Below are 27,990 nucleotides of genomic sequence, written 5' to 3' on the forward strand. Positions count from 1 at the left end.
AAATTCCCCAAAAAGCTATCAGGGTAGGCCCCAACCCTGTTCTGACTATGAAAAACCCAGGGCCTCGTGCGAAGCCTACGCCCCCAGGAAGGCCTAACAATAGCTCCCTAATTCCCACTTCTCCACCCCTTTCGACTCTCCACAATCCAGAGACTCCTGGTGACCGATTATACAACCTAATTCTAGGAGCCTTGTCTGCCCTCAATCACTCCCGACTGATCTCACCCCATCATGCTGGCTTTGCCTGTCGCTTCGCCGCCCTATTATGAAGGAATAGCTATAAATAAATCATATACCATCCTCCCTAATGGCACATCTTGCGACTGGGACAGCGACCATAAGCTTACCTTGTCTGAAGTTATGGGACAAGGAACTTGTATAGGTAACCCTCCTCCCCACGTTAAAATCTTATGTGCCACCATTAACCAAACCCAAAATAATAATAAATTCCTCCAACCTCCCCCAGGTTTAAAGTGGGCATGTGACACCGGAATTACTCCTTGTGTATCTACAAAGGTTTTTAACAACTCTGTCAACTATTGTGTATTGGTTTCTGTATATCCCCGAATTCTCTATCATTCAGGGACAGACTTAGAAACTGCACTATTAAGCCAAACCAGATACAAAAGAGAACCAATCTCAATAACTCTAGCAGTCCTTATGGGGGTAACTGTCACTGCCGGTATAGGCACAGGGACTGCTGCCATTGTACATAGCAATCAACAAACCAGTCAATTACAGGCCGCGATAGATCAAGACTTAAAAAAATAGAAAGATCTGTCTCAGCCCTCCAGAATTCTCTAACCTCCCTTTCAGAAGTAGTTCTGCAGAATAGGCGGGGACTTGACTTACTTTTCCTTAAAGAGGGGGGACTATGTGCAGCCTTAAAAGAACAGTGTTGTTTCTATGCGGATCACTCTGGTGTTGTTAAAGAGTCCATGACAAAACTCAGAGAGCACCTTCGTGAAAGACAAAAAGAATGAGAGGCGCAACACGGATGGTTTGAATCTTGGTTTACCAAATCCCCCTGGTTGACGATGCTATTATCTGCTCTCGCTGGACCTTTAATTGTGTTACTTTTAATAATAACTATAGGACCATATATTCTAAATAAAATTATACAGTTTTTACAAAAACAGATTGGAAGTGTCAAATTAATGCTCATCAGACAACAGTGCTCAGTATTAAATAACCCAGAAAATCTCTAAGATTAGAGATATACAAAAAGGAGTGGGGAATGTAAAAAGGAATTTTTATAAAGCTTAACAGTAGCTAATTTTTCCTGCTTAATTTAGCTATTTACATATATTTTAGCTTATGAATAACAGAAATATCCAGCAAAAACATTTGTGTCATCTTATATTCACTGCTATACATTTGGTGTGAGTTGAAAAGAAAAGAGTTATGGGCCCCATCAGGCTGAAGATAAACAATCCTGGCGCCAAGATTACTTGTTGTAAAAATACCAAGATTACTTGTTGTAAAACTGTTAAGATTACTTGTTATAAAAATGTTAAGATTACTTGTTGTAAAACCTTTAAGAAATGCTTGTTATAAAACTGTTCGTTATCTGTTTTTTGTTTTTTTTTTTTTGCAAAACAGCACCTGTGACCCATGCTCAACCCCCACCCCCCTCATCTTACCCCTTAAAAAGCTTTTGCAAACTCAGGTTCGGGGCTCTCTGGTCCGGCGTGTTCAGTGAGCCCCACGCATGTGTGGTAAATAAACCCCTTGCGTGTTGCATGAGAGAACGTCTCTTGGAGTCGTCTTTTGCGTGGCAAAACACTCGAATTCTCAAATTCTTACACTATAAAAGGTAATGCTGACTTTCACAGCTGTAGAACTTTAGCTCTGATTCTCAAGTATTACACAAATGCCTCTCATTCCAGGGAACCACCAGGTTGTACACAAAGAGTTCAAAGTCTCAGAATTTAGAAACAACAGTGACAATTCTAGAATGGATGTAATTTCTGTAAGTGCTTACAATCTAGGAATCTTTACAAAAGACTTTCACCTGATAAGCTATGCTGTTGAATTCATTCTCAGAGTTTGCACATTGTTGCTTCCTATTGAAACTGAGCTCGAAGAATATTAAGGAATGATGAGAAAAAAAAGAAAGGAAGAAAGAAAGAAAGATACAGATGGGCTCAGGGGGTCTGAAGCTTGAGTTTACTTCAAACAGACTTCAGACAATTTTATTCTTAACCAGATCCTGGTTATATACCACAGGATGTCAATAGGCATGCATGCATTTCCTGAGGGAGCAAAGTTTTTATCTTTCAGTGTTCTTCATATTTAACATAACCATTTGTGGTAAACATTCTCTTCCTCCCAGACTGCTCTACATAACAATCTCCACAGTTTACTGCCACCATCCTGTGGTCAGTTGCTTCCAACAAATTCTGTAGGTCTTGCTTTAAACCCTTGGCTCCTACATTTCCCCCTTTTTATTTTATAAGCCGAGGAAAACAAGAATCACATTTTTAGGGTGACTATAAGCAGAGGTGACCGAGCCTGTCTTAGGTTGCCCTTAGGCTCTGAAGGAAGGGTCTTCCCCATCATTGGCTGCCAGTCAAGCTCTCTGACTTTGATTCAGGAGGGAGCCAAGAGTTTTCGCAAGAATCACCTTTTTAGGGTGGTTATAAGCAGAGGTGACAGGCGCCTGTCTTAGGTTGCCCTTAGGCTCTAAAGGAAGGGTCTTACCCATCATTGGCTGCCAGTCAAGCTCACTGACTTTGATTCTTCGTTGTTAAACAGAGCTGAGGAGGAAGTGAAGTATAAACAGCCCCAAACCTAAGATTTTTTAGCTCTTAGGTAAGTGATTGTGTAACATTACCTCCATAGGCTACATGTAAATTATTCTGAGATAATTCTAATACTCCTTTTTTGTAATTCTAAGATATCAGGACTTAAACTATCTGAAAGCCTTAAAAGATGCCTTTTTACCTTTTCCCATTCTATTTCAGACAGATTATATGTTAAAAGGGGGTAATAGAAAAACTACTCTCATTCCATTTACACTTTAAACTTTGTAAAAAATTTAAATTATACATTTGATCTCCAATATGAACCAATGTCATTTTTATATCATTTAGTCTATTATTAATTTGCTCATCAATGAGATTGTCTATGCCACAGTTCACTGGTGTTTTTCTAACAATGCTGCATTTGTATAGTTTGATGCAATGCAGTTCCAGCGACTGCAGCCACTGTGATGCTTCCAATGACTCCAATGACAGCTGCAATAATGAGTCCAATTAGTCTGTTAGTCCTTTTTAGATATTCTTTTGCCAAATGGATCAGTATATGTTTCTGCAGAGGATTGCCAGGAACTTGACATCTGCACCGGCAGCCAAATGCCTCTTCTCCTTGCTGCTATAATCGTCTCATTTTCCTGCAACATAAATGCTTGGAGACAAGAGAATAGAGGACAATTCCCACAATTAGAAGTTTGATTTCTTACATGCATATGAACTTTGACAAATATGTATGGATCTCTAATACATATTTGTATATAGTGTTTATGGCTGCTATTTAAAAAGAAGTTATAGTTACTAGAATTGGCTATAAAAATTGGTCTCAGTCCTAGGAAAATTTTCTGTCAATTTCTTTGATTAATGGTATATCTATCATCCCATGAATTTGGCACAAATTATCCTCCATGAATTAAACCCTGATTTAGCTTGCCTGTCCATATAGTCTCAGTTATCTTCAAGTTAGAGATGGGAGACCCCACAGGAGCTGCATGTCTTACAATTCCATAGGAATCATTAATTAAGATAACTGCTCAATCCATATGACATAACTGCCATCCATTCCAACTTTCTTTCCCATCTAACAGGCAAGTATCCTTTGTTTCCATAGAGTTATGCATACAGGCCTTTCTAAAAATGGAAGAATTAAATTTGACACCAGTTTTCTTCTTACTGGACCTGCGAATCCTAAACTAGTATTCAGATTATTTTGGTAAAGTTGAATTGGCCCATGTTAGGGCCCACAGCAGAGGTGGGTTAGGAATATAAACCCAATAAGTATGACTATGTCCCTGTCCTTCAGCAATTAAAGTTATATGTCCTATAATATACATTACCCATTTAGTTATTTTCATCCGGGTTGACATGTCTGGGTTTTATTCTCTTCGAGGGAATCCAAACCGAGGTTCTGTCATCTGCAATGACAAGAGCAAAACCCCTACCCCACACCTTTACCATTCCTGGTTTCCATAAATCATCTTTAACATCTTTCCAATAGATTGGCTGCAGCTGCAGTTCTGTTTGGGTTGTATCATTTTTCTTTCCCAAATTACTAAAATGTTGTTCTGCAGGAGTCTGATGAATTATCATAAATGTTTTTTTTAATTTAAAGTAAAAAGTGCTTTTGCTAATTGATCTTTAGATGTACTTATTTTCATTATGTCATTTTCCTGATCATCATCTCCCCCTTTTTGTTTAAAGAGCATAGACTTTAGCATCCAGTTTGCTCATTTAATAATTCCTTGCCTTGAGGGATTATGAGGAATTCCTGTGATATGAGTAATATTAAAAGTAGTACAAAATTTATGAACTTACTTTCCTGTATAAGCAGGACCATTGTCCATTTAATAGATTGAGGGCATTCCACAACAGCAAAAGCATTAAGTAAATGTGATTGAACATGGCAAAAACGATCTTCAGATTGTGCGGTAGCCCACATGAAATGAGAACAAGTGTATATGATAACATGTACATATTGCATTTTACCAAAATGTGAAATATGAGTAACATCCACTTGCCATAATTCATTTGCTTTTTGACCTCTAGGATTAATCCCTGATGCAAATGGGAGTACATTTAAAGGTCCACAGGTTTGACAAGTCCTAATAATGTCCTGAGCTTGCTGTTTAAATAAAGACGGGAATTTCTTTCACAGCCCTTTGCTATTGATATGAGTCAATTTGTGAAATGTAGTGGGATCTTGAATTAAACTCACAAGACTATCTACTTGCTGATTTTGTAATGACAAAGGACCTGGAAGATTGGTATGAGCTCTTTATATGCAAGATAAAAAGGATTAATTTGACTTCTGATTAATGTTTGTAAATGCAAAAACATTCAGGAGAGTTCATCTCTTTCAAACAAAGAAGCTGTCTCAATGTGAGTAACTATTTGGCAAACATATTTAAAATCAGAAACAATATTAAGAGATTGTGGAAAACTTTGCAATACTTGAATTACAGCTGCTAATTCAGTATGCTGGGCTGAGTATAAGGCATTTTTAAACTTGTTTTCCACTGGGGTGACATATTCCCATTAATATTATTATTAGTAAAGACAGTAATAGCTAGCGGGGAAGCCAGAACTATTTTAGGCAAAATCCATTGCGTTCATTTTTAAAAATTGTAAAAGTTTTGACATAGCAAATGATTATTCATTTGTCTTTTAAAATTATTTAATGCTATTTGCCAAGAGGTATTGAAAATATATAGAGTTTGAACCTCTTCATTTGTGAGATCACACACTATGCGATTAGGATCATGACTTCTTAATAATATTTTTGGTGACTTTTGGCTATTAAAGAAATAATCTTTTGCAAATATGTATTTAAACATTTTTGTCAATTGTTTGGTAAAAAAATCCATTTTAAAACACTGTCTTGCTAAAATAGTCCTGTGCGAGATTGCAAGGTAAAGAAAATAATAAAATCAACAGGCTTTTTTAGATTTGAACAAGCTGTCCTTTTTGAATGCATTGTTCAATTAATTGTAACTCTCATTCAGCTGCAGCTGTTAACTGCCTTTTGCTTAATAAATCAGAATCTCCTTGTAAAATATCAAACAAGTTTTGTAACATATAATTAGGAATCCCTAAAGTGGCAGGTAGCAAAAATGAAAGCAGAGTGTCAATAGTGACGTGCTTTTAGTAAATGACCAGATTTTTTAAATTGAATTCATTGGATTGGTTGAAAAAGAATGCAAGAATGTGGATTCTTTATAATTGGTTGTGCACTTTTGCTAATTTTAAATTTATTGCATGCAGTTTTTATGATATTTTCTCACAACAGTGGCCAAATTCCAATTTGCTTACATGACCGGGCCCAGTTCGGTCCTCTGGGAACTGGCTAAGGACCGAAAGAAGCTTCCTGGGACCTAGACATCTTTATTAAAGTACACCTCCTTCTGGGAAGATAGCCAGTCTTCCCAGCTAGAGTATACATTTTAACTATTTCTTACCAAGGTCACGTGATAGCAACATCAGTTGCATGTAATGGCAACATCAGGTGAACAAAAAAGACTCCACAAGTATATTTTTTCCTTGCATTCAACCCTCAAATCTGATCTGCTTCCAATATAAGCCATGGTTATCTTGGGATAAATTTAGTTTATACATATATAGTTTATATAAACACTGAACAAAGCATTAAAGTATTTTGGCTTAAAGAAATTTAGGTATTTATATGATTTGAATATTATTTAGTCAGTAATAGATTCATTTATAGTAATAGTACTTAGATTAATAGATTAAGCCACCTGGTTTAGGTCAAAAGCAGTTTTTGCCAGTATAATGATACCAGGGGGAAATTAGTATTTTTTATACAGATAACAACATGATAAAACTTAATATAAGTTTTTTTGATAAAACACAGACTCTTTGCTTTTTAACTAACTATTTAGAAAAAAAATTTTTTTTATCTTTTCATTAGAACAGGCTAAGAATCCAAGAAAACATTGTCATTTTAGACTCATTAAATCTTTCTTGATTTTAGACATAATTTCCATTTTTACAAACCCTCAGCACTTATTATATTAGTTTAGGCTTTGTCCCATATTTTTCTCATTTAGTAACAGTTATTCATTTTAGGATAAAACTATTCTGTTTTCCTATTAATAAAAATACATCTTTCATATTTTTCATACTTAAATCATTACTTTGAACAAATATTTTACCACATATAATTACCATCAAAATTAAATTTGTTAGAATAATGTTAAATACTTAAAATACTTTAGTTAATGTTTCAAATATGCATTAACTATCAATATATAGTTTTTAACAAGAATTTTTAGTTTTAAAGTTCTTAAAATATATTTCTTTTTAAAATATGAATAGGAGCTAAACTCATGGCCAGTTTCCAAACCACTGCCTGTCGAGAATTTAAGCCAACAAAAGATGGGACTACCATTCCCACTCTCCGTCACAAGACTTTACCTGTAGTATTGGTATAAATCTCATAGAATAATCATTCAGACTAAACAAAGGTAACCTAACACAACACCTTGAGTCAGAACTACAATCCCGAACTGCATACCCCCTTGGGGACCAACCTGCCACAGGAACCATCAATGAGCACTGACCCCCATTTGGTATGGCACCTTTCTCACTGAATACTCTCTGACTCAGGTGTACATGAATCCCTATATAAAGGCAGCCCATCAAGAACAAGGCCAGAAACCAATCTTTATTTATCCTGCTCTGCCAAAGGCATGGCAAAGAAGCAATTTTTAAAATCTATCATAATAAAGCAGTTCTTAGAAATTAAAAATGGTGTGGGCAAGCCAGGCTGCAATGACTCCATAGGCTGAACCACAGTATCAACTTTTATCAAATCAGTCAACATTCTCCATTTTCCTGACCTCCCTCCTGCAATAATTATTGGAGAATTCCAAGAACCATGAGACTCCTCTAAACGTCCTGCTCCAAACTGTGCCCAAATCAACCGAGTCAGAGCCTCAAACCTCTCTGCAGATAAGGGCCACTGCTCAACCCACAAAGGCCTGCCTGTAGTATTTGTGTGGATGTCCCTGGAGTGTTTCCTCACTTTATGCTTTAAGAGTTCCCTTATTAGATCCCTGTTTGGGCACCAATTGCCGAGTCCATCTCAAGGAACTGTCCAAACAGGGTAAGAAGGGGTAGTGGGAGATTGAGAAGAAACACAACTTAGAGTTTATGTTCACTGCAGAGCCTTCATAACCAATTTCCATTACTTAAGATTTAAAACATTATGGCCTTAAGGCTGAAATGAAAAACGATGTTTTTGAATGAGATCAAATAAGCTTAAAAATTCAGATGTTTTAACAGGCACCCTAGTACCTTTAACACACACACATATTTCTCCAGCCACCTATTATGATTACCCGTTACCCTGATGATCCAAGGAAAATGCTTACTTTACCAATATGACTCGAGTCCTCTTCTATTGGCTGGACACACGTGCCTCTAATGAGGCTTTTCCTTGGTTCCTTAATATTGATTTGGAGTCTTCTTCGAGCCCCACGTTGGGCACCAAATGTTGCTTCATATTGAAATGGAGCTCAAAGGATATTAAGAAATGATGAGAAAAAAAGAAAGGAAGAAAGAAAGAAAGACACAGACGGGCTCAGTGGGTCTGAAGCTTGAGTTTACTTCAAACAGACTTCTGACAATTTTGTTCCTAACCAGATCCTGGTTATATACCACAGGATGTCAATAGGCATGCATGCATTTCCTGAGGGAGCAAAGTTCTTATCTTTCAGTGTTCTTCATACTTAACATAAGCATTTGTGGTAAACATTCTCTTCCTCCCAGACTGCTCTACATAACAATCTTCACAGTTTACTGCCGCCATCCTGAGGCCAGCTGCTTCCAACAAATTCTGTAGGTCTTGCTTTAAACCCTTGGCTCCTACAGCACATCATAGGTAGTCCTTATTAGTGAAGCATAATAATATTTGTCTTCTTGTTTCTGGTTTATTTAATTCAGTATACTGGTCTGACCTTTTGCTAATACTTTAATTGCATTGGTTATTTCTCAGTGTTCTTCCAGGGATTTCTTATGGATTTCTTATGGATCCTTATGTTTTATTTATTCATTTATTTTTTAGCTAGCATAGCTGTCACATTTGGTTTGGCCTCTGTCTCTCCCAACCTCATATTTTTTTAGTTCATAATTTTTAAAACGGACAGTCTACCACCTCTATTTGATTATGTCTTGTTTAGTGTTCCTACAAGCTTGTTATTAAATGGGAGGTGGAAATCTTCACACTTCTATTTCACTGCACCTTCAATTCTTTGGTTTTTGTAACATGTGCTCCATTTCCACCACCATTTCAGGTCCCTTTAAGACACCTTTAAAGGGAGGTTTGCACAGTTCATCAATCCAGTGTCCTCTCCTTACAGCAAAGAATCAGGCCTCCCCAGGATTACTTCTGCTGGACCCTACTCTCTCTAATGCTGTGGACCCAAGAAACAAAGGAGTAGTGATCATCTGTGATTCTGTGCTGTTCTTAGTTTCTGTTCCCTTAGATTTGACTTTGAGGTCAGGGAGGATATTGGGGCTGGGTCTGATAGGCTAATGTTGAAAGGATAGGGGGCCGGGCCAGAGGTCGAGCTTGAGGAGGGGAGGGGAGAAGGCAGAAAGGGTTTTTAGCAGCACTGCCAGAAACAGAGAAAAGCAGCCAGCACAGTCGAGGGGAGAAAACGAAAGCAGCCAGTGGAAGCGCAAGCTTTTTTTTTTTTTTTTTTTTTTTTGCATTTTGCTGAACTAGGAGCTATTTGTCAAAATATCTCATTCAGCAAATAATTTGAATTTGGGGGCTGTTAATGTTTCTCCTTGAGATAATTCCATTTAACTTGACCAAAACATCCCCACAGGGGCTAAGTAATTTGGGGTTATTAGAGTGCACCCCTTTCTTTTAGAAAGGAACGAGAACTAGGACCAAAATCAGAAAACGTCAAGTGAGAAGCCATCCTTCGCACATGCGCTTCCCCAGACTTGACTGCCTGATTATTTTTCATAGTAGCAGCAGAAAAATAGGAGAGAAATAGTAGTGAATTCTATTACCTGATGGCCAGAAAACTCCATTTCAATGGGCCCACAAGATTTTAGCTTCACAAACAGATTTGACATTACCTGCAACTCGGCGGGAGTTCAAAGATCCTAGAGGGGCTAGCCAATGCGGTCAGACTTAAAACAGGAGAAGATGGAACACAAAGAATCCCTGCTGGCACCAAGTCCTTCCCCGAGCTGCCATCCTGCCATCATCCCGGTGTTCACCTTTGAGACCCACTCTTCACATGCCCACTGAGTCCTTAGTGTTGGAGTTAGTTTTTGATCGCTGTGTAAGAAATTGCACGACATTTCAAACAACACAAACTGATTACCTCAGGGTTTCTGTAGGTCAGAAGTTTGAGCAGAGTGGTCACGTACTCTGCTCAGGGTGTCACAAAGCAGATCAAAGTGTGGGTTTGGCTGAGTGCCTACTGGAGTCTTTAGTAGGGAAGCTCCCACACCTTCTCAGGCTGTTGGTAGACACATTTCTTGGTGGTTAGACAACAAATGTCTTCTTTGTGTTGCTACTTGTTGACCAAATTCTACTTTCAGCCCCTAGAGGTCACTCTCAGAGACTTGCCATTTGGTCCTCTCTATATGACCTCTCATATCTCCAAGCTGTGACTTCACGAAGGGTCCAGTCCCCTTTCCAGGCTCACCTGATCAGGTCAAGCCTACCCCAGACATTCTCCATATTGATGAACTCCATGTCAACTGAGTAGACATCTACTCATGTAGTGACATCCCATCCAGTCATAAGTTTCTCATGCAGTAAAGGGTAAAAGACCATACAAGGATCAATCACCGAAGGATGGAAATAATGATGCCATATTAGATTTCTGTCTCCAACAGTATTGATAAGGAATACATTCTGGAGTGCCGAAAAGTGGATGTCAGGAGACTGGGGCAAAGCATTGCTGGGATTATTTAAGAAAAATGGGACAAATATTTTGCTAAGCAGAAAAGTTGTTAGAAGAACAACAAAAAAGCAGTAATAAGATCATTAGGCTAAACTTAATCTGATGAGAGGCACTCTGAGGAGTGTTTCTTAGGAGCTCATTGAAGAAGCCTTCAGAATTGGATTCAGACACAAACTGAAAGGGCAGGTGAAACCTCCAATTACCAACCCCTCTCTTACCAATTTGGAAAATTTTCATTTCTTTTTGCTTGAACTCTCACCTCATTGTTTATTTAGAAAAAGCTTGCTTCATGACAAGAAAAGTGGGTTTCTATGACCCTGCAGTTCCTGCCTTGGCCGGTCCTGGTGGTTCTAACCACACTGAACATTCTAATCCTCCATTTAAGACCAAGCGTTTTTGGCCACACAGATTCTCTGCTTTACCCTCCCCCTTAGGCCTGCCTTACCCAAGACTGATTAGGCCACAGCCTCTCCCCCAATCTGTCACCACCTTTTTTGATCACCTTCTCCAGGCAGTAGAAGAGCCCCAACTCTATTTTGCTCATGGAGCTGATCTAAGGTTTCCTCCAGCCTCCTCATTAGTCAATGAAGCAATAAACCCTTTCTCTTCTCAAAATACATAGTGACTAAAAGTGACTTCAGTGCACATCAGGCTGATGAGCTCAGTTTTGGCAACAGTACAGGTCCAGAAAGTGCAATAATGGCTGGCTAAGAGCATTCGGGAGTATTTACCTACGTGAAAGGTGCAAAGGGTCAAGAGGAGCCATATATTTGGGATAACTTCACCACCCCTTCTGCCCCAAGGAAAAATCCTTGAGGGCAAATCAGTGTCCCCACTCTCTCCCTAGGACCCACCACAACACGGTTCTTAGTCTGCACAACATAAAATCTCAACAAATAACTGTTTAATAAATAATAATATGTGTACCTGAAATAGCACCTTGAGACATTATTTCAGCTTCAATTGCTTTATGATTTGGACAAAACATCAAACCTAGGTGTTTTCTGAGGAGTGGTGTGTTCATGAACCTGCTGATTCAATTTTCTCATTGTTCTTATACTGCCAAAGAAAGGATTTGTCATGTATTTCAAAGGTTAAAGGCCTCCCCTTTCAAAGGATGGTTTATACTTGATTGTGCTTTCCTCCTTTCTCTCTCCAATTTCTCTTATTGTCCTAGCCCTCTAAGACTGTCTATGCATGAGAATTCCCAAGTGCAGAGCACCTGGAGGCCTGAGTTCGAGTGTCTGGGTCAGCAGTGTTCATGGTCCAATTACCAGGACTAGGGACAGGGCAGCAGGCACGGGGCCTTCCTGCAGGGACTGACTGAGCCGCATCTGTGAACTGCCATCTCACCAGCCCAGTACCCTCTCAGGGCCCCCACCGCAACCCATTCCCCCTCCCCACCCACCCCCTCCCCAGTGCCCTCAGAGTCCCCCATGTATCCCTTGCACAGGGTCGCCATTGTCAAGATGGCCATAGCTGGGAAGCTCTGCAGAGGCACCGCCATAACAGCCGCGGAACCCGCTGAGGCCGCTCTCCTGGCAGTTGCCCAGGGGGCCTCCCACTGGGGCCTGACAAAGCAGAGACCAGGCACCGGAGCAGGAGCTGGGAAGAACCGGAGAGGCTGGGGTCCTGGGGGCGGCACTGTGGTGAGGCCACAGCAGGCCAGGAGAGGTTTGCGGGTCAGAGCTGGTCTCCCAGGGCTCAGGGGCTGGGGGTGGCTGTGGTCGGCCGGGGGTGGCACTTTGGGAGTCTGTGGGGTCCCTGCTGTGGGCTTTTTGGGTTTCAAAAGTTGGGTTTCTAATTGGGGTGGTTTTGTGGGCCCTGTTGTTTTAAAAAACAAAGGTTTCACATTCCTGATTTCTAACAGTCTCTTACAAATTTATCAGAAAAGGATGAACATATCAATGAAAAAAAGAAACTTGGCAGAAGGAAACCTATCAGTAAAGAAGAATTTGCCCTAACCAGTAAATCCCAAGGAATGCATGAATGATCCAAGGACAAGCGAAAGCTAAAATGAGGTAACATTACTTTACTTATTGATTGAAGAAAAATCAATGATCATTGGAGATGTTGTGAATACAGTAAAAAAGATGCTTCCAGGTACATAGGTCTGTGATAGATGCTTTTGGTAGCCCCTTGAGGGAAAGTAGCTGAGTGCATGAATCAGACAGGTTTACTAGCTCTTCTAATGAAAAATGTCCTCACAGATACATCCCTAAATATTCCATGTCACTGTTCATTTCAGTATTGCTTTAGATTAACACAAAAGGATTGGAAACCTAAATACAAACTAGGGAGGAAATTTGTATATAAGTTTTCTTAAGATGGAATATTATGGAAGTATATTCAAAAGAGATGTCTTTCTCAAACTATTTTAACGTGGAAGAACATACACATAGTTTTAATATTTAGGTAAATTTCGTGCCATTTAGAGACTGAGCCAATCATAAATCTTTAATGTTTTCAATGTCAATATAGTAAATACTATGTCTGCATGTAAATATATCTTATTTATTAATCCAAATATATTGAAAATAGGAAACTAAATATTCATAGTGGATGTATTCGATGATGGGATTGTGGGTTGCTTTTAGTTTATGCTTTTTGTTTCATAGATATCTTAAAGTATCTGTAGTGCTCATGGGATGCATATGTGGAGTGAAAATGATCTATCTTTAGAAACATAATTCAGTAAAATTGGGGTTAATTTTAACCCCAAACTACTACACTACCCTGGCTTGAATTTATTTTTCTTTGCATATGAAATAACCAAAACCCATTGTACGTTTTTTCTTGTACCAAATAAACATTTTGCTTTAGTCTCACATGTAAGGCAAAATTTTAAAATATGAATTAACATCTATTTTCAGCACCCTGCAGTAATAACATTCTTTGTTCTTCCTCATGAAAAAACATTTTTAAATTTGTACATTTAGACACTATCATTATACACTCGGCATTCCTAGATTATGCCATCTCAGTCTTTAGCATCTGTCTTTCTTTCTGATTTCATTTGTGCACCAGCCCACCTCCCTCTATCATTCTCACATTCAGCTTCATTCAGTGTTTTAAGATAATTGTATTACACTTAGGTAGTATTGTGCTGTCCATTTCTGAGTTTTTACATTCAGTCCTGTTGCGCAATCTGTATCCCTTCAGCTCCAAATACCCAATATCTTACCCTATTTCTAACTCTTGATGGTCTAAATTCTCCAAGTTTATTCACTAATGTCAGTTCATTTCAGTGAGCCCATACAGTATTTGTCTTTTTGTTTCTGGCTAATCTCACTCAGCATCACGTCCTCAATTATGTTTTACAGCTGTGCAATATTCCATCATATGTATATACCACAGTTTGTTTAGCCACTCATCTGTTGATGGATATTTTGGCTTTTTCCATCTCTTTGCAATTGTAAATAATACTGCTGTAAACATTGGTGTGCAAATGTCTGTTTGTGTCCTTGCTCTCATGTCCTCTCAGTAGATACCTAGCACTGGTATTGCCGGGTCATATGGCAATTCTCTATTTAGCTTTTTGAGGAACCGCCAAACTGCTTTCCACAGTGGTTGTACCATTTGACATTCCCACCAACAGTGGATAAGTGTGCCTCTTTCTTCACATCCTCTCCAGCATTTGTAATTTTCTGTTTTATTGATAATGGCCATTTTGGTGGGTGTGAGATGATATCTCATTTTGGTTTTGATTTGCATTTCCCTAATAACCAGGGAAGTCAAGCATCTCTTCATGTGCCTTTTGGTCATTTGTATTTCCTCCTCAGAGAAGTGTCTGTTCAAGTCTTTTGCCCATTTTGTTGTTGGGTTGGCTGTCATTTTGTTGTTGAGTTGAACAATCTCTTTATAAATTCTGGATACTAGATCTTTATCTGATATGTCATTTACAAATACTGTTTCCCATTGTGCAGGCTGTCTTTTTACTTTCTTGACAAAATTCTTTGATGTGCAAAAGTGTTTAATTTTGAATAGTTCCCATTTATTCATTTCTTTCTTCAATGCTCTTGCTTTGGGTGTAAGTCTAGGAAACCACTTCCTTGTATAAGATTTATAAGATATTTCCTTACATTTTTATCTAACAGTTTTATCATCTTAGATCTAATGTTTAGGTCTTTGATGCATTTTGAGTTAATTTTTGTATAGGGTGTGAGATATGGGTCTTCTTTCTTGTGCATATGGATATCCAGTTCTCTAGGCACCATTTATTTATTTTTTTGTAAAAAAGCTTTTTATTTTAAAAATGTAACATATATACAAAGCAAAGAAAAAAGAAAGAAAGACTTTTTAAAGCACACTTCAACAAGCAATTACAGAACAGATCTCAGAGTAGGCACCATTTATTGAAGAGACTGTTCTGTCCCAGGTGAGTTGGCTTGACTGCCTTATCAAAGATCAATTGTCCATAGATGAGAGGGTCTATATCTGAACACTCTATTGTATTCCATTGGTCAGCATATCTCTCTTTATGCCAGTACCATGTTGTTTTGACCACTGTAGCTTCATAATATGCCTTAAAGTCAGGTAGCGTGAGACCTCCGAGTTCATTTTTTTTCTCAGGATACTTTTAGCTATTCGGGGCACCCTGCCCTTACAGATAAATTTGGTTGTTGGATTTTCTATTTCTGAAAAGTAAGTTGTTGTGATTTTCATTGGTATTGCATTGAATCTGTAAATCAATTTCGGTAGAATTGACATCTTAATTATATTTAGTCTACCAATCCACAAGCACGGTATACCGTTCCATCTATTGAGATCTCCTGTGATTTCTTTTAACCATTTCTTGTCATTTCTTTGTATAGGTCTTTTGTCCCTTAAGTTCAATTTATTCCTAAATATTTTCTTCTTTTGGCTGCAATTGTAAATAGAATTATTTTCTTGATTTTCCCCTCAGATGTTCATTACTAATGTATAGAAACACTGAAGATTTTTGAGTGTTGATCTTGTAACCTTCCACTTTGCTGTATTCGTGTATTAGCTCTAGCAGTTTTGCTGTGGATTTTTTGGGGTTTTTGACATATATTATCATATCATCTGTAAACAGTGAGAGTTTTACTTCTTCCTTTCCAATTTTGATGCCTTGTATTTCTTTTTCTTCTCTAATTGCTCTGGCTGGGACTTTCAACACAGTGTTGAATAACAGTGGTGATAGTGGACATCCTTGTCTTGTTCCTGATCTTAGGGGGAAAGTTTTCAGTTTTTCCCCATGAGGATGATGTTAGCTGTGGGCTTTTCATCTATTCCTTTATCATTTTGAGGAAGTTCCCTTCTATTCCTATCCTTTGAAGTTTATTCAACAGGAAATGATGTTAAATTTTGTCAAATGCCTTTTCTGCATCAATCGAGATGATCATGTGGTTTTTCTGCTTTGATTTGTTGATATGGTGTATTACATGAATTGATTTTCTTGTGTTGAACCATCCTTGCATACCTGGGATGAGTCCTACTTGGTCATGGTGTATAATTCTTTGAACGTGTTGGTGGATTCGATTAGCTGGAATTTTGCTGAGGATTTTCACATCTGTATTCATAGAGAGATTGGTCTGTAGTTGTTTTTTTTTTTTTTAATATCTTTGCCTGGCTTTGGTATGAGGGTGATGTTGGCTTTGTAGAATGAGTTAGGTAAGTTTCTCTCCTCTTCAATTTTTTTGAAACATGTGAGTGGAATTGGTACTAATTCTTTCTGAAATGTTTGGTAGAATTCACCTGTGAAGCTATCTGGTCATGGACTCCTCTTTTTGGGGAGCTTCTTAATGACTGATTTAATTTCTTTACTTGTGATTGGTTTGTTGAAGTCATCTATGTCTTCTCGAGTCAAAGTTGTTTGTTCATGCCTTTCTAGAAAGTTGTCCATTTCCTCTACATTGTCGTGTTTATTATGATGAAGTTGTTCATAGTATCCTGTCATGACTTCTGTGGGGTCAGTGGTTATGTCTCCTCTTCCATTTCTGATCTTCTTTTTGTCAATCTTGCTAAGGGTTCATCAATCTTATTGATTTTTTCATAGAACCAGCATTTCGTTTTGTTGATTTTCTCAAGGGTTTCCATATTCTCAATTTCATTTATTTCTGCTCTAATCTTCATTAATTCTTTCCTTTTGCTTGCTTTGGGTTTAGTTTGCAGTTATTTCTCTACTTCTTCCAAGTGGACAGTTAATTCCTCAATTTTTGCCCTTTCTTGATTTTTGATATAGGCATTTAGGGCAATAAATTTCTCTCTTAGCACTGCCATGCTGCATCCCATCAGCTTTGATATGTTGTGCTTTCGTTTTCGTTTGCCTCATGATATGTACTGATTTCTCTTGTAATTTCTTCCTTGACCCACTAGTTGTTTAAGAGTGTGTTGTTGAGCCTCCACATATTTGTGATTTTTCTGGCACTCTGACTATTACTGATTTCCAACTTCATTCCTTTATGATGCGAGAAAGTGTTTTGTATGATTTCCATCTTTTTAAATAAATGGAGACTTGCTTTGTGACCCAGCATATGGTCTATCCTTGTGAATGATCCATGAGCACTTGAGAAAAAGGTGTATCCTGCTGTTGTGGGGTGTAATGTTCCATAAATATCTGTTAAGTCTAGCCCATTTATTGTATTATTCAAATTCTCTGCTTATTTTTTGATCTCTGTCTAGATGTTCTGTCCATTGATGAGAATGTGGAATTGAAGTCTCCAACTTAAGGCAGACGTGTGTACTTCTCTTTTCAGTGTTTCCAGTGTTTGCCTCATGTATTTTCGAGCATTCTGGCTTGGTACATAAATATTTATGATTGGTATGTCTTCTTGTTGAATTGTTCCTTTTACTAATACATAGTGTCTGAAACCCATCGTGCCTTTAAGACAAAAACAGAGGTACAACCTGAATATTTTTGCCCAAACTCTATATTTTAGTCCAATATTGCATTATGAGCCAGGCTATGTAAGTGAATTAAGGCAATGTATCTGTAGAAGCTGAGAAAAAAGAACAAGGGATACAGTCTGACAGAATCAGAATAAACATTATTTCTTAATTCAACATACCTTGCATTGAGAAAAATCAAATCATTTCATGAGCATAGTCTCAGGAAGTTCGAACAGAGAAGCTGCATTCATCTGATGCACTTGCTTTCCTCAGTCACACCACAAGTTATCACTGACACACACTTACTACAAGAGATATTTTGTTCTTCCTCTTCATTAGAAATGAAATGATTCTCCTCTGGTTCTTGCATCCTGTGTTATCTTCTATTATAGCCTGTGGTTTTTTTCCTTTGTAAAGCTTTTCAATGGAAATTGTTGAATTCTTATATTTTTTATTTGCTCATTTATTTATTGCTATTTCTGTCTTCTAGGTCCCATGAGATCTATAATAGCAGAAATTTGATTTTTTTTGTTGACCATCAATGCCAAGATCACAGCATAATGCTTGGCCTATAGAAGACACTGAATAAAGAAGAAACTTGCTAATGAATGGAGATACAACCAAGTACTGTTATTCCTATTTTGCCTAGTTCTAGTACTTTCAAATTTAATTTTCACAATCTATGAATCTAATTTCTTTTATAGCATAATTTGTGCCTATCATTTTGTTTATTTTCTCTAAACTTTTTGGCAATCACTGAAGATAGAAAATTACTACTCTATGAAAATCTGCTCCTGGCCTCAAGGAGCTTCTGCTCCTGGCCTCAGGGAGCCAATGGAGGGGAATCTAGAAGTGGGCAGAGATCAGGAGCCAATGCTTCAGCTTCAGGGTAAGGCTCAGGTGTCTGAGGGCTGGGCTGGTGCCTGTATCTGGGCACTTGGGCAAGGAGCTTCAAACATTTGACTGCTCACTCAGTTTGTGACTTTTGAGTGCTTACTATAGACAGGCATGGTGCTTGGTGCCAAGCGGTGAACAGTCTATGGGGCAGATAGCCAGACAGACAATGATTGGGTGGAAAATGGAAGAATGAATGATTAAGTGACTATCAGATGGTGCTGGATGCTAAGAGAAAGAGAATCGGTTGTGGAGACAGTGAGTGCTTAGGGTGCAGGTTGTTGGGAGTTGATCTGGGAAGTCCTGATTGACAAGTTCACTCTTCGTGGGGTGCCTGAATGAGGTGAGGAATGGAGCCCTGTGGCTGCTGGGGAACGAGCCAACCAGGGTGAAAGAATAGCAGGCACCAAGATGCTGGGGCAGGATCATGCTTGGAAACTCTCTGGGGATAATAGTTTTCAGCCCAAAGGGTCAATGTGCTTGCCACTTAGTAAGCGGTCAATAAATAACAGGAGTTATTCTTCCTCTTTGTAGTCCCTGACTGGGTGATGCTCTCTGTACTCTGTGAGTTGAGAGGTTATCCTGGAGGTTATTCTTATGCATTAAGTAGATATCACCTTGTTGTTCAAGATGTAGTGGAGAGGCTGGAGGGAATTGCCTGAAAATGTAGTGCTGTGTTCCAGTAGCCATGTTTTTGATGATGATTATAACAATGATATAGCTTTCACAATGAGACTCTGTGAATGTGAAAATCTTATATCTGATGCTCCTTTTAGCTACTATATCAACAGAAGAGTAGAACATATGGAATAAAAATAAATAATAGGGGGAACAAATGTTAAAATAAATTCAGTTTGAAATAGTGGTAAATGAAAGTGAGGGGTTAGGGGTATGATACGTATAGTTTTTTTTTTCTCTATTATCATTTTATTTCTTTTTCTGTTGTCTTTTTATTTCTTTTTCTAAATCGATGCAAATGTACTAAGAAATGATGAATATGCAACTATGTGATGATATTAAGAATTACTGATTATATATGTAGAATGGAATGATTTCCAAATGTTTTGTTTGTTAATTTTTTTTAATTAATAAAAAAAGAGTTATTGAGAAAAAAGCATTTGCCAGATCAATAACTGCATACCAGGTACTAAGGGATGTATTGATTTGCTCAAGCAATAATACCACATCTGGAGCAGCAGCTGCATTTGGAGTTACCACCTGGTTGAGCTTATGATAATCCACTGTCATCCTCCAAGACCCATCTGTTTTCTGCACAGGCCAAATAAGAGAGTTGATTGGGAATGTGATGAGAATCACCACCCAGGTATCCTTCAAGTCCTTAAGAATGGCAGTAATCTCTGAAATCCCTCCAGGAATCCAGTGTTACTTCTGATTTACTATTTTGTTAAGTAGGGGCATTTCTAGTGGCTTCCCCCTAGCCTTTCCCACCATAATAGCCTTCACTCCACAAGTTAGAGTACCAATGATGTGGGGATTCTGCCCATAGCTCAGTATGTCTATTTTAATTATACATTCTGGAACTGGGGAAATAACAGCAGTATGGGCCTAGGGACTCACTGGACCCACTGTGAGATAGACCTGAGCTAAAACTCCATCTATCACTTGACCTTCATAAACCCCACTCTGGTGGGCCAGAGTGATATTTTGGGCCCCCTGGAATTAACGTCTCTTCTGAACCCGTGTCTAATAGCCCAAAAAATATCTTATCATTTCCTTTTCCCCAATGCACAGTTACCCTGGTAAAAGGACATTGGTCTCCTTGGAGAAGGCTTGGAAGAAGATTCACAGTACATATTTCTGGCAGTGTTACAGTGTTCTCCCCAAAGGGACTTGGCCTCCCCTTCGTTCAACTGCCTAGATGCCCAGCCAAAAATAACAAGTCATACTAAGAAAACTGAAGATATGGCCCAGTCAAAGGAACATACCAACAACTAAAATATGATACATGAGTGGAAACAACTACCTCAGGACATTCAAACAGACATGAAAAATCACATCAACAATCAAATCAATAAGTTGAGGGAGGATATAAAGAAGGCATTGGCCAAAATAAAAAAGAAATCAAGAGTTTGGGAAAACAAATCATGGAACTTATGGGAATAAAAGGCACAATAGAAGAGATGGAGAAAAAAAAAGGAAACCTACAGTAGTAGATTTGAAGAGGTAGAAGAAAGGATTAGTGAACTAGAGGACTGGATATCTGAAATAGGACATACAAAAGAATATGCAGGAATACAATGGAGAAATGTGAGCTGCATCTCAGGAAATGGAATAACAACCTGAAGCCCATGAACATACATGTTGTGGGCATGTGAGAAGGAGAAGAGAAGGGAAAAGGAGGAGAAAGATTAGTGGTGGAAATTATCACAGACAATTTTTGATTTCTAATGACTTGGACAGGCCGGGCACCCAGGCTCCACTTGACCCTCTGTCATGCTCAGGTTGAGGTTAGGAGATCCACTAGGAAATCCACTCAAGTCATCTCAGGAAGCAAGGAGAATATAGATAGGCAGAGGCCTCACAAGGGTCCAAGAGTCACCCAAAGCCCTGGGACAGCTCTGGTTCAAGGCTGGGGAGCTGGGAACCGCACTGCCAGCTAAGAGTTCACCACAGCTAAGAACCACCTCAGCTAAGGCCTCAGTTTCCTCACTTGGTTTTGCTCCCTGCTCCTAAAGCCTAAATGCACCATATTAGAAGTACTGTTCAATTATGGCTGGACTGTGTGGCCTTGGGCCAGTCCCAATCCTACCTGAGCTGGACACCAAGGGGGTTGCCTTTTAGTTCAAAACTTTCAAGTTTGCCTGTCTGCCTTGCTGCACAAGACTAGCCTTGCAGCCTGGCTGGGGCCACAGGACAGGCTGCAAGTGGTGACTAGCCCTGCCAGGGACTGCAGAGGGCTTGGGAGTGGATTTTCTGAGCACAAGATAGGAGGATTCACTGCAATGTCTTCCCAACCTCTGGGACAGCTCCATGGCTGGGAGGCAAAGCATAGCTTTCAGCTGCAATTGACACTGTGCTGTGCCCCAAACACACCAGCACAGCTGAGGAGAAACCCCTCCAGGAGCTCCAGTCAAGTTTACAGCATAGCATCTTCTATCCAGATCCTTCATCAGAAAATCACAACACATCTCTCTCTCTAGCAGGAGATATAAGCAGGCAACTGTGAGGTGGAAGAATGGAAACATTCTTGAGGTTAAAGCCAAAATGCATTATATTAGAAGCATATTGGCAAATATGTAGGTGAGACCATGAACTGGTCTTTCCTTTAGAAAGCTGAAGGTGTGAACACAGAGAGAGGGATGTGGAAAGCACCCTGTAGTAGTAAGAAAGGGTCCTGAACCTGACTCCATCACCAATTTTCTGTATGACACTGGGTAAGAACCTACCCTCTCTGGGCTATGTTTGCTTATCTTTTCTGTCTGACATGTTATTACTAAGCTCCACAGGTTTGCTATTCCCTAACCTCTGACCTCCACTGCCTCCTTCACAGGTTCTGCCAGAAAAACTATTTTCACACACCCACCTTCCAAGGTGGATACAAGGCTGCAGGCATAGCTCAGAGATTTTGCTTACTGGGGAGAGATCAACTACAGCAAAATTATCATTTTGCTGCCAGAAATGAAGCCAGCTGTGATCTAGAATAAGATAATGCAGCTCATTCTCCTAACGTTTCCTCTTGTTAACAAGTGCCTAGAAATCTCCTGGCCCAAGGCTTTGACAAGGAGGAAAAAACATGCATGGCAGGAGCACCCAACCCCACCAGGTGGAGCAAGGGGGCAGCAGTGCTGGCAACAGGGGAATGGTCCTAAAGGCCTCTCAGGAACCATGTCTGCCAAGGGGCATGGCAGACTCAGAGGCATTCCTTCCTTGTCAGGTTGGAGAAGAAGCCAGGCCGTGCCCAGGGTTCCATAGGTCTTGCCCTGTTTGGGCTCCATGGAGGAGGAACCAACATGGCCAGGAAGGGCACACATGACTTGAGTGACAGAGCAAAGCTCCAGGTAGCGAGGATGGCCCAGGCCTGAAGAGTGTCATTGATTTTGGGGTCTGTCGAGAGCTGCCCCCTCAGCCAGGGCAGGGGTGGGTTTGGGAGAAACAGGCTGGGGGGGGCCTTCAGGAAACATCTGAGTGCCCCCACTTCTCACAGGTGTCAAGAACCTAAGGGAAGACCCAACTTTCCTCACAGGAATGAGGAAATTGAGGCCCAGCGTGGAAAGGCACTTGCCTGAGGCCACCTAGCAAATGAGTGATGGGAGTGGTGTTAGAATTTGGGTCTCCTGACCCCCAGGTTAGGGCTCTTCTAGAACTCTGATGCCAGCCACCACGTCTGAGGTGACTTGATCAGCCCAAGGGCTCCTGCCAATGGCCACATGAGGGAACAATGTTAGAGGCAGCACCCCCTGGCCCCAGGTGAACATTCAAATGGCTTCAGTCCCAGCTGATAACTCAACTGCAAACTTCCCAAGAGACCCTGAACCAGAACCCAATAGCTAAGCCAGACTCAGATGTCTGACCCTAAGAAACCGCTAGATAATAAATTGCTTTAAGACACTAAGTTTTGTTATATGTCAACAATAAGTAATGCACTGTTATTAACCCCATTTTACAGATGAGAAAATCAAGGCACTAAGAGGAAAGTCACTGTGCAGGGAGGGTCACAGAGGTAAGAAGCAGCAGAGCACCATTTGAACCCTGGCCCTCAGGGCCCCGAGTTCACTGCAAGCAAATGCATGTCCTGATGCCACGTTGTGCTGACTCATCTAATCTCCCCCAAACATCTAACCCCCCAAACCACTGTTCTTAGCCCATTTTCACAGAGGAGGAAACCCATTCAGAGAAGTTTCCCACTTTCTGTCATGGCTTCGAGCAGGTGCAGTGGTGATGAGCCCGGGTCCTGCTCCCCTCTGGGGCAGGAGCTGACATTCTGGCTGAGTGGTTAGCTAGCTCTGATGCTCAGAAGCCACAGGGTGTTGGTCAAGCCATTCATGTCTTTGAGCCTCAGTGTCCTTGTCTGCATAGGGTCAAAGTTTAGCTCTCTGTGAGGCTCTAAGGAGAGTCTGAGCAAATCTCCCATGGGTGGTTCTGGAGGTGGGGCCAGGAGATGAGACAGAACCCAGCCATCAAGTCAACCCCATCACTCCTGAGAAAGTCACCTCAGACCAAGATAAAAGGCAGAGACGAAGAGCAGGCTGGGTGGGGGCACGGTGCCTGGGGTGCATGTACAGAGCCTGCCCTGGTTCAGGACCCCTGAGAAGGCCTGGCCCCAGCCACCGTGGCTCAGGATTCCCCTGAGTGAGACCTCTACGGCAGTGGCTGCACTTTCCACTGTGGTTAGTGATTCATAACCATCAGATCATCCAGTTCTAAATAACGGGCCCTCAGAGATCATTTCAGTTAACCACCTCCAACTCTGAAACTTAAACTTTTGGAAACCAAGCCATGAGAGATGAAGCCATTGGCCCAAATCTCTCAGCCATTGACATTTTGCCTCATTTTACTCTTCCCCCTTTTGGTCAAGAAGGTTCTCTCAATCTCTTGATGTTAATTCTCAGCTCATTCCAGGGTTTTTCTCAGTCCTTTGATGCTGAGTCTCAGCTCATTCCAGGATCTTTGTCCCACGTTGCCAGGAAGGTCCACACCCCTGGGAGTCATGTCCCATGCAGAGAGGGGGAGGGTGGTGAGACTGCTCATCATATTGGCTGGAGAGAGAGGCCACATCTGAACAAGAAAAGAGGCTCTGTTGGGGGTGACTCTTAGGCCTAAATTTTAAGTAGACTTGACCTATCTTTTGTGGGGTTAAGTTTCATGTGAACAAACCCCAAGACTGGGGGCTCAGCCTATAGCTTTGGTTGTCCACACTGCTTGTGAGAATATCAAGAATTCAACTTGGGGAAGTTGAATTTCTCCCCACTCTCACCATTCCCCGGAGGGGGCTTGCAAATACTTTTTCAGTCACTGATCAAATCATTCTGGGATTCATCAGGGGATCACTCTGGACAAACCAACAAAATCTCATGTGCTACCTGAGATTCCAAGTACTTATGACATTCAATCAAAATATCTACATGAGTTATATTAGGAAATGCCCCTGTCAAAATCTAAATTTTGTAACAAACATTTTTTGCTTTAGTCTTACACATAATGTGACATTTTGAAGTATTAGTTATCATCTATTTTCAGCACCCTGCAATAATGAAAATCCTTTGTTCTCCCTCATGCAAAAACATTTTTAAAATTTGTACATTGTACATTTCACTATTATTATACACTCTAGGCATTCCTGGATTATACCATGTTGATATTTAACATCTATCTTTCTTTCTGATTTGATTTATGTCCCCAGTCCTCCTCCCTCTACCATTCTCACATGCAGCTTCATTCAGTATTTTAACATAAATATATTACAGTTAGGTAGTATTGTGCTGTCCATTTCTGAGTTTTTGTATCCAGTCCTGCTGCACAGTCCGTATCCCTTCAACTCCAATTACCCACTATCTTACCCTATTTCTATCTCCTGATGGTCTCTGTTACCAATGACATATTCCAAGTTTATTCTCTAATGTCGGTTCATATCAGTGAGACCATACAGTATTTGTCCTTTAGTTTTTGGCTAGTCTCACTCAGCATAATGTTCTCTAGGTCCATCCATGTTGTTACATGCTTCATAAGTTTATTCTGTCTTAGAGCTGCATAACATACCATCGTATGTATATACCAGTTTGTTTAGCCACTCGTTTGTTGATGGACATTTTGGCTGTTTCCATCTCCTTGTAATTGTAAATAATGCTGCCATAAACACTGGTGTGCAAATGTCCATTTGTGTCTTTGCCCTTAAGTCCTCTGAGTAGATACCTAGCAATGGTATTGCTGGGTAAGGTGCCTTTTCCCTCCCCACCCTTAGGAGGGTCTACATAGGTATTACAGACTCCAGCCAGGTTTTCCCAGACTAAGCTGGCCTCCTTTGGGGGGGGGGAAGGAATCACCTGCATCAGTTTTCCCTGAGTGTGAGACCCAGCAGGTTGAAAGACTTTCCTGTGAAGTCTCTGGGCTCTGTTTTTCTTATCTTGCCCAATATGTGGCACTTGTCTCTCTGTGTGTCCCACCAGCAAAAGATGTTGTGGCTCCTTTAACTTTGGAAGGCTCTCCCTGCTGGGGGCATGGTGGAGACAGAGGAAAGGTTGTAGGCTGGTTTTAATGGCTTCAAATTGCGAAGCCCTGGGGTCTGAATTCCTTGAGAGAGGGATTCCACCTGAGTTGTGTTACACCTCTCCCGTGGGGAAGGTTCAGGTGGGAGACAGCCCTGAAAGCAGCCTGTTTCTGCATTTGGGGCAGTTGCAGCATGTGTAATCCCACCACTGAATCCAGAGGCAGCCAAGCCTCTGAAGAAACAACCTCAGAAGGCTCCGTTTCATCCCCTTTCATCTTTTTTAGTTAGCCCAATAGGCGACCTCTGCCTTGACCAGTTTCACCTGAGCTGGGGGCCTATTTTTAGTAGTCAGAATTTGTTTATTAATGCCACTATTGGTGTTTGGTTGGACTCAGTCCCTGCTACTGTTAGAGACTCTTTCCTTTCCCTCTGGGAAGCTGCCTGTGGGGAAGGGGTGCCAGGCGCCAGCTGCCGTGGCTTGGGGAACTGCACGTGGCTTGGGGAACTGTGCGCGGCTTGGGGAATCACTGTTCCGGAGACTCACAGCCAGTCCAGCTGGTCCAGACTGGGGTACGCTGTGTGTCCGGTCACTGTTGTGGCTCTGGGAGCTGTTCTGCATTGTTTCTGGTTTTTTAGTAGTTGCTCTACAGGATGAACTAAAAATGCACGCACATTACTAAGCTGCCATCTTGGCCCCCTCAATAACTCTTAGTAAGGCCCACCAGAAGCACTTTGCTTTCAGCTGGCAAGGTCAGCAATATCATTTCACTGTCCTACCTCAGGAGTATATCAACTCTCCAGCCCTAATATTGTCTGCAGGGACCTTGATTGTTTCTCTCTCCCACAACACATCACACAGGTCCATTATATTGATAATATCACATTGATTGGACCTAGTGAGCATGAGCAAATTTACTCTAGACTTATTGGTAAGGTATTTGCATTTCAGAGGATGGGAGCTGAAACCAACAAAAATACAGGGAACTTCCACCTCAGTAAAATTTCTAGGTGTCCAGTTGTGCAGGACATGTTGAGATATCCCTTCTAGGGTGAGGGATAAGTTGCTGCATCTGGCCCCTCCTAGGACCATAAGAGAGGCACAGCACCTAGTTGGTTTCTTTGGATTTTGGCAACAACATGGCCCTCATTTGGGTGTGTTACTCTGACCTATTTATCAAGTGACCAGAAAAGCTGTTAATTTTGAGAGGGGACCTGAACAAGAGGAGGCTCTAAGACAGGTCAAAGCTGCTGTATAAGCTGCTCTGCCACGTGAACTATATGATCCAGCAGATCCAATGGTCCTGGAAGTGTCAGTGGCAAATAGAGATGCTGTTTGGAGCCTTTGGGAGGCCCACATATGTGAATCACAATGCAAACGCTTAGGATTTTGGAGTAAAGTCTTACCACCTGTTTCAGATAATTGCTCTTCCTTTGAGAAACAGCTTTTCACCTGCTGCTGGGCCTCAGGAGAGACTGAACACTTAACCATGGGCCACCAAGTTACCATGAGATCTGAGTTGCCTATCATGAACTGGGTTTTGTTTGACCCACTAAGCCATAAAGCTGGACACACACAGCAGCACTCCATCATAAAACGGGAATGACATATATGAGATAGGAACAGAGCAGTTCCTGAAGGCACAAGTAATTACTTTAGGAAGTGGCCTACATGCCATTGGTCTCCACTCCGGCCACATTATCTTCTCCTTCTAAGACCAGAGCTATGGCATTTTGGGGATTTCCTTATAGTGAACTGCCTGAGGAAGAGAAAACTCAGACCTGATTTACAGATGATTCAGCATGATATGTGGATACCACCCAAAAGTGGACAGATGCAGCACTACAGCCCCTTTTGGAGTGTCCTTGAAGGACACTGGTCAGTGGAAATCCTCCCATTGCACAAAACTTTGAGCAGTGCACCTGGTGGTTCATTTTGCTTGGAGGGAGAACTGACCAGAGGTGCATTTGTATACTAATTCATGAGCTGTTGTCAATGTTTTGGCTGGATGGCCAGGGACATGGAAAGATCATAATTGGAAAATTAGTGACAAAGCAGTCTGGGGGAGAGATATGTGGATAGACCTTTCTCAGTGGGCTAAAACCATGAAGATATTTGTGTCCCATGTGAATGCACATGAGAGAATGATTTCAGCAAAGGAAGGTTTTAATAACTGTGTATAAGATGACCCGTTCTATGGATACCAGTCAGCCTCTTTCCCCGCAACTCCTGTCATTGTCCAATGGACTCATGAAAAAAGTAGTTGTGGTGGTAGGGATGGAGGTTATGCATGAGCTCAGCAACATGGACACCCACTCACCAAGGCGGACCTGGCAGTAGCCACTGCTGACTGCCCAATCTGCCAGCAGCAGAGATCCA

General features: G+C 40.7%; 1 long non-coding RNA gene across 1 annotated transcript in view; it reads right to left on the bottom strand.

The window, feature by feature from the left end:
* LOC143680798 (uncharacterized) overlaps positions 1–8,227 on the bottom strand; it is a 149,809-nt gene extending 141,582 nt beyond the window's left edge. Inside the window, exon 1 of the long non-coding RNA XR_013174179.1 lies at positions 8,144–8,227. This is a non-coding gene — a long non-coding RNA (uncharacterized LOC143680798). The remainder of the gene's footprint in view (positions 1–8,143) is intronic.
* Between the last annotated feature and the right edge of the window lie 19,763 nt (positions 8,228–27,990).

The sequence above is a fragment of the Tamandua tetradactyla genome, chromosome 4, assembly GCF_023851605.1.
Source record: "Tamandua tetradactyla isolate mTamTet1 chromosome 4, mTamTet1.pri, whole genome shotgun sequence".
In the NCBI taxonomy this organism is placed as follows: Eukaryota; Metazoa; Chordata; class Mammalia; order Pilosa; family Myrmecophagidae; genus Tamandua; species Tamandua tetradactyla.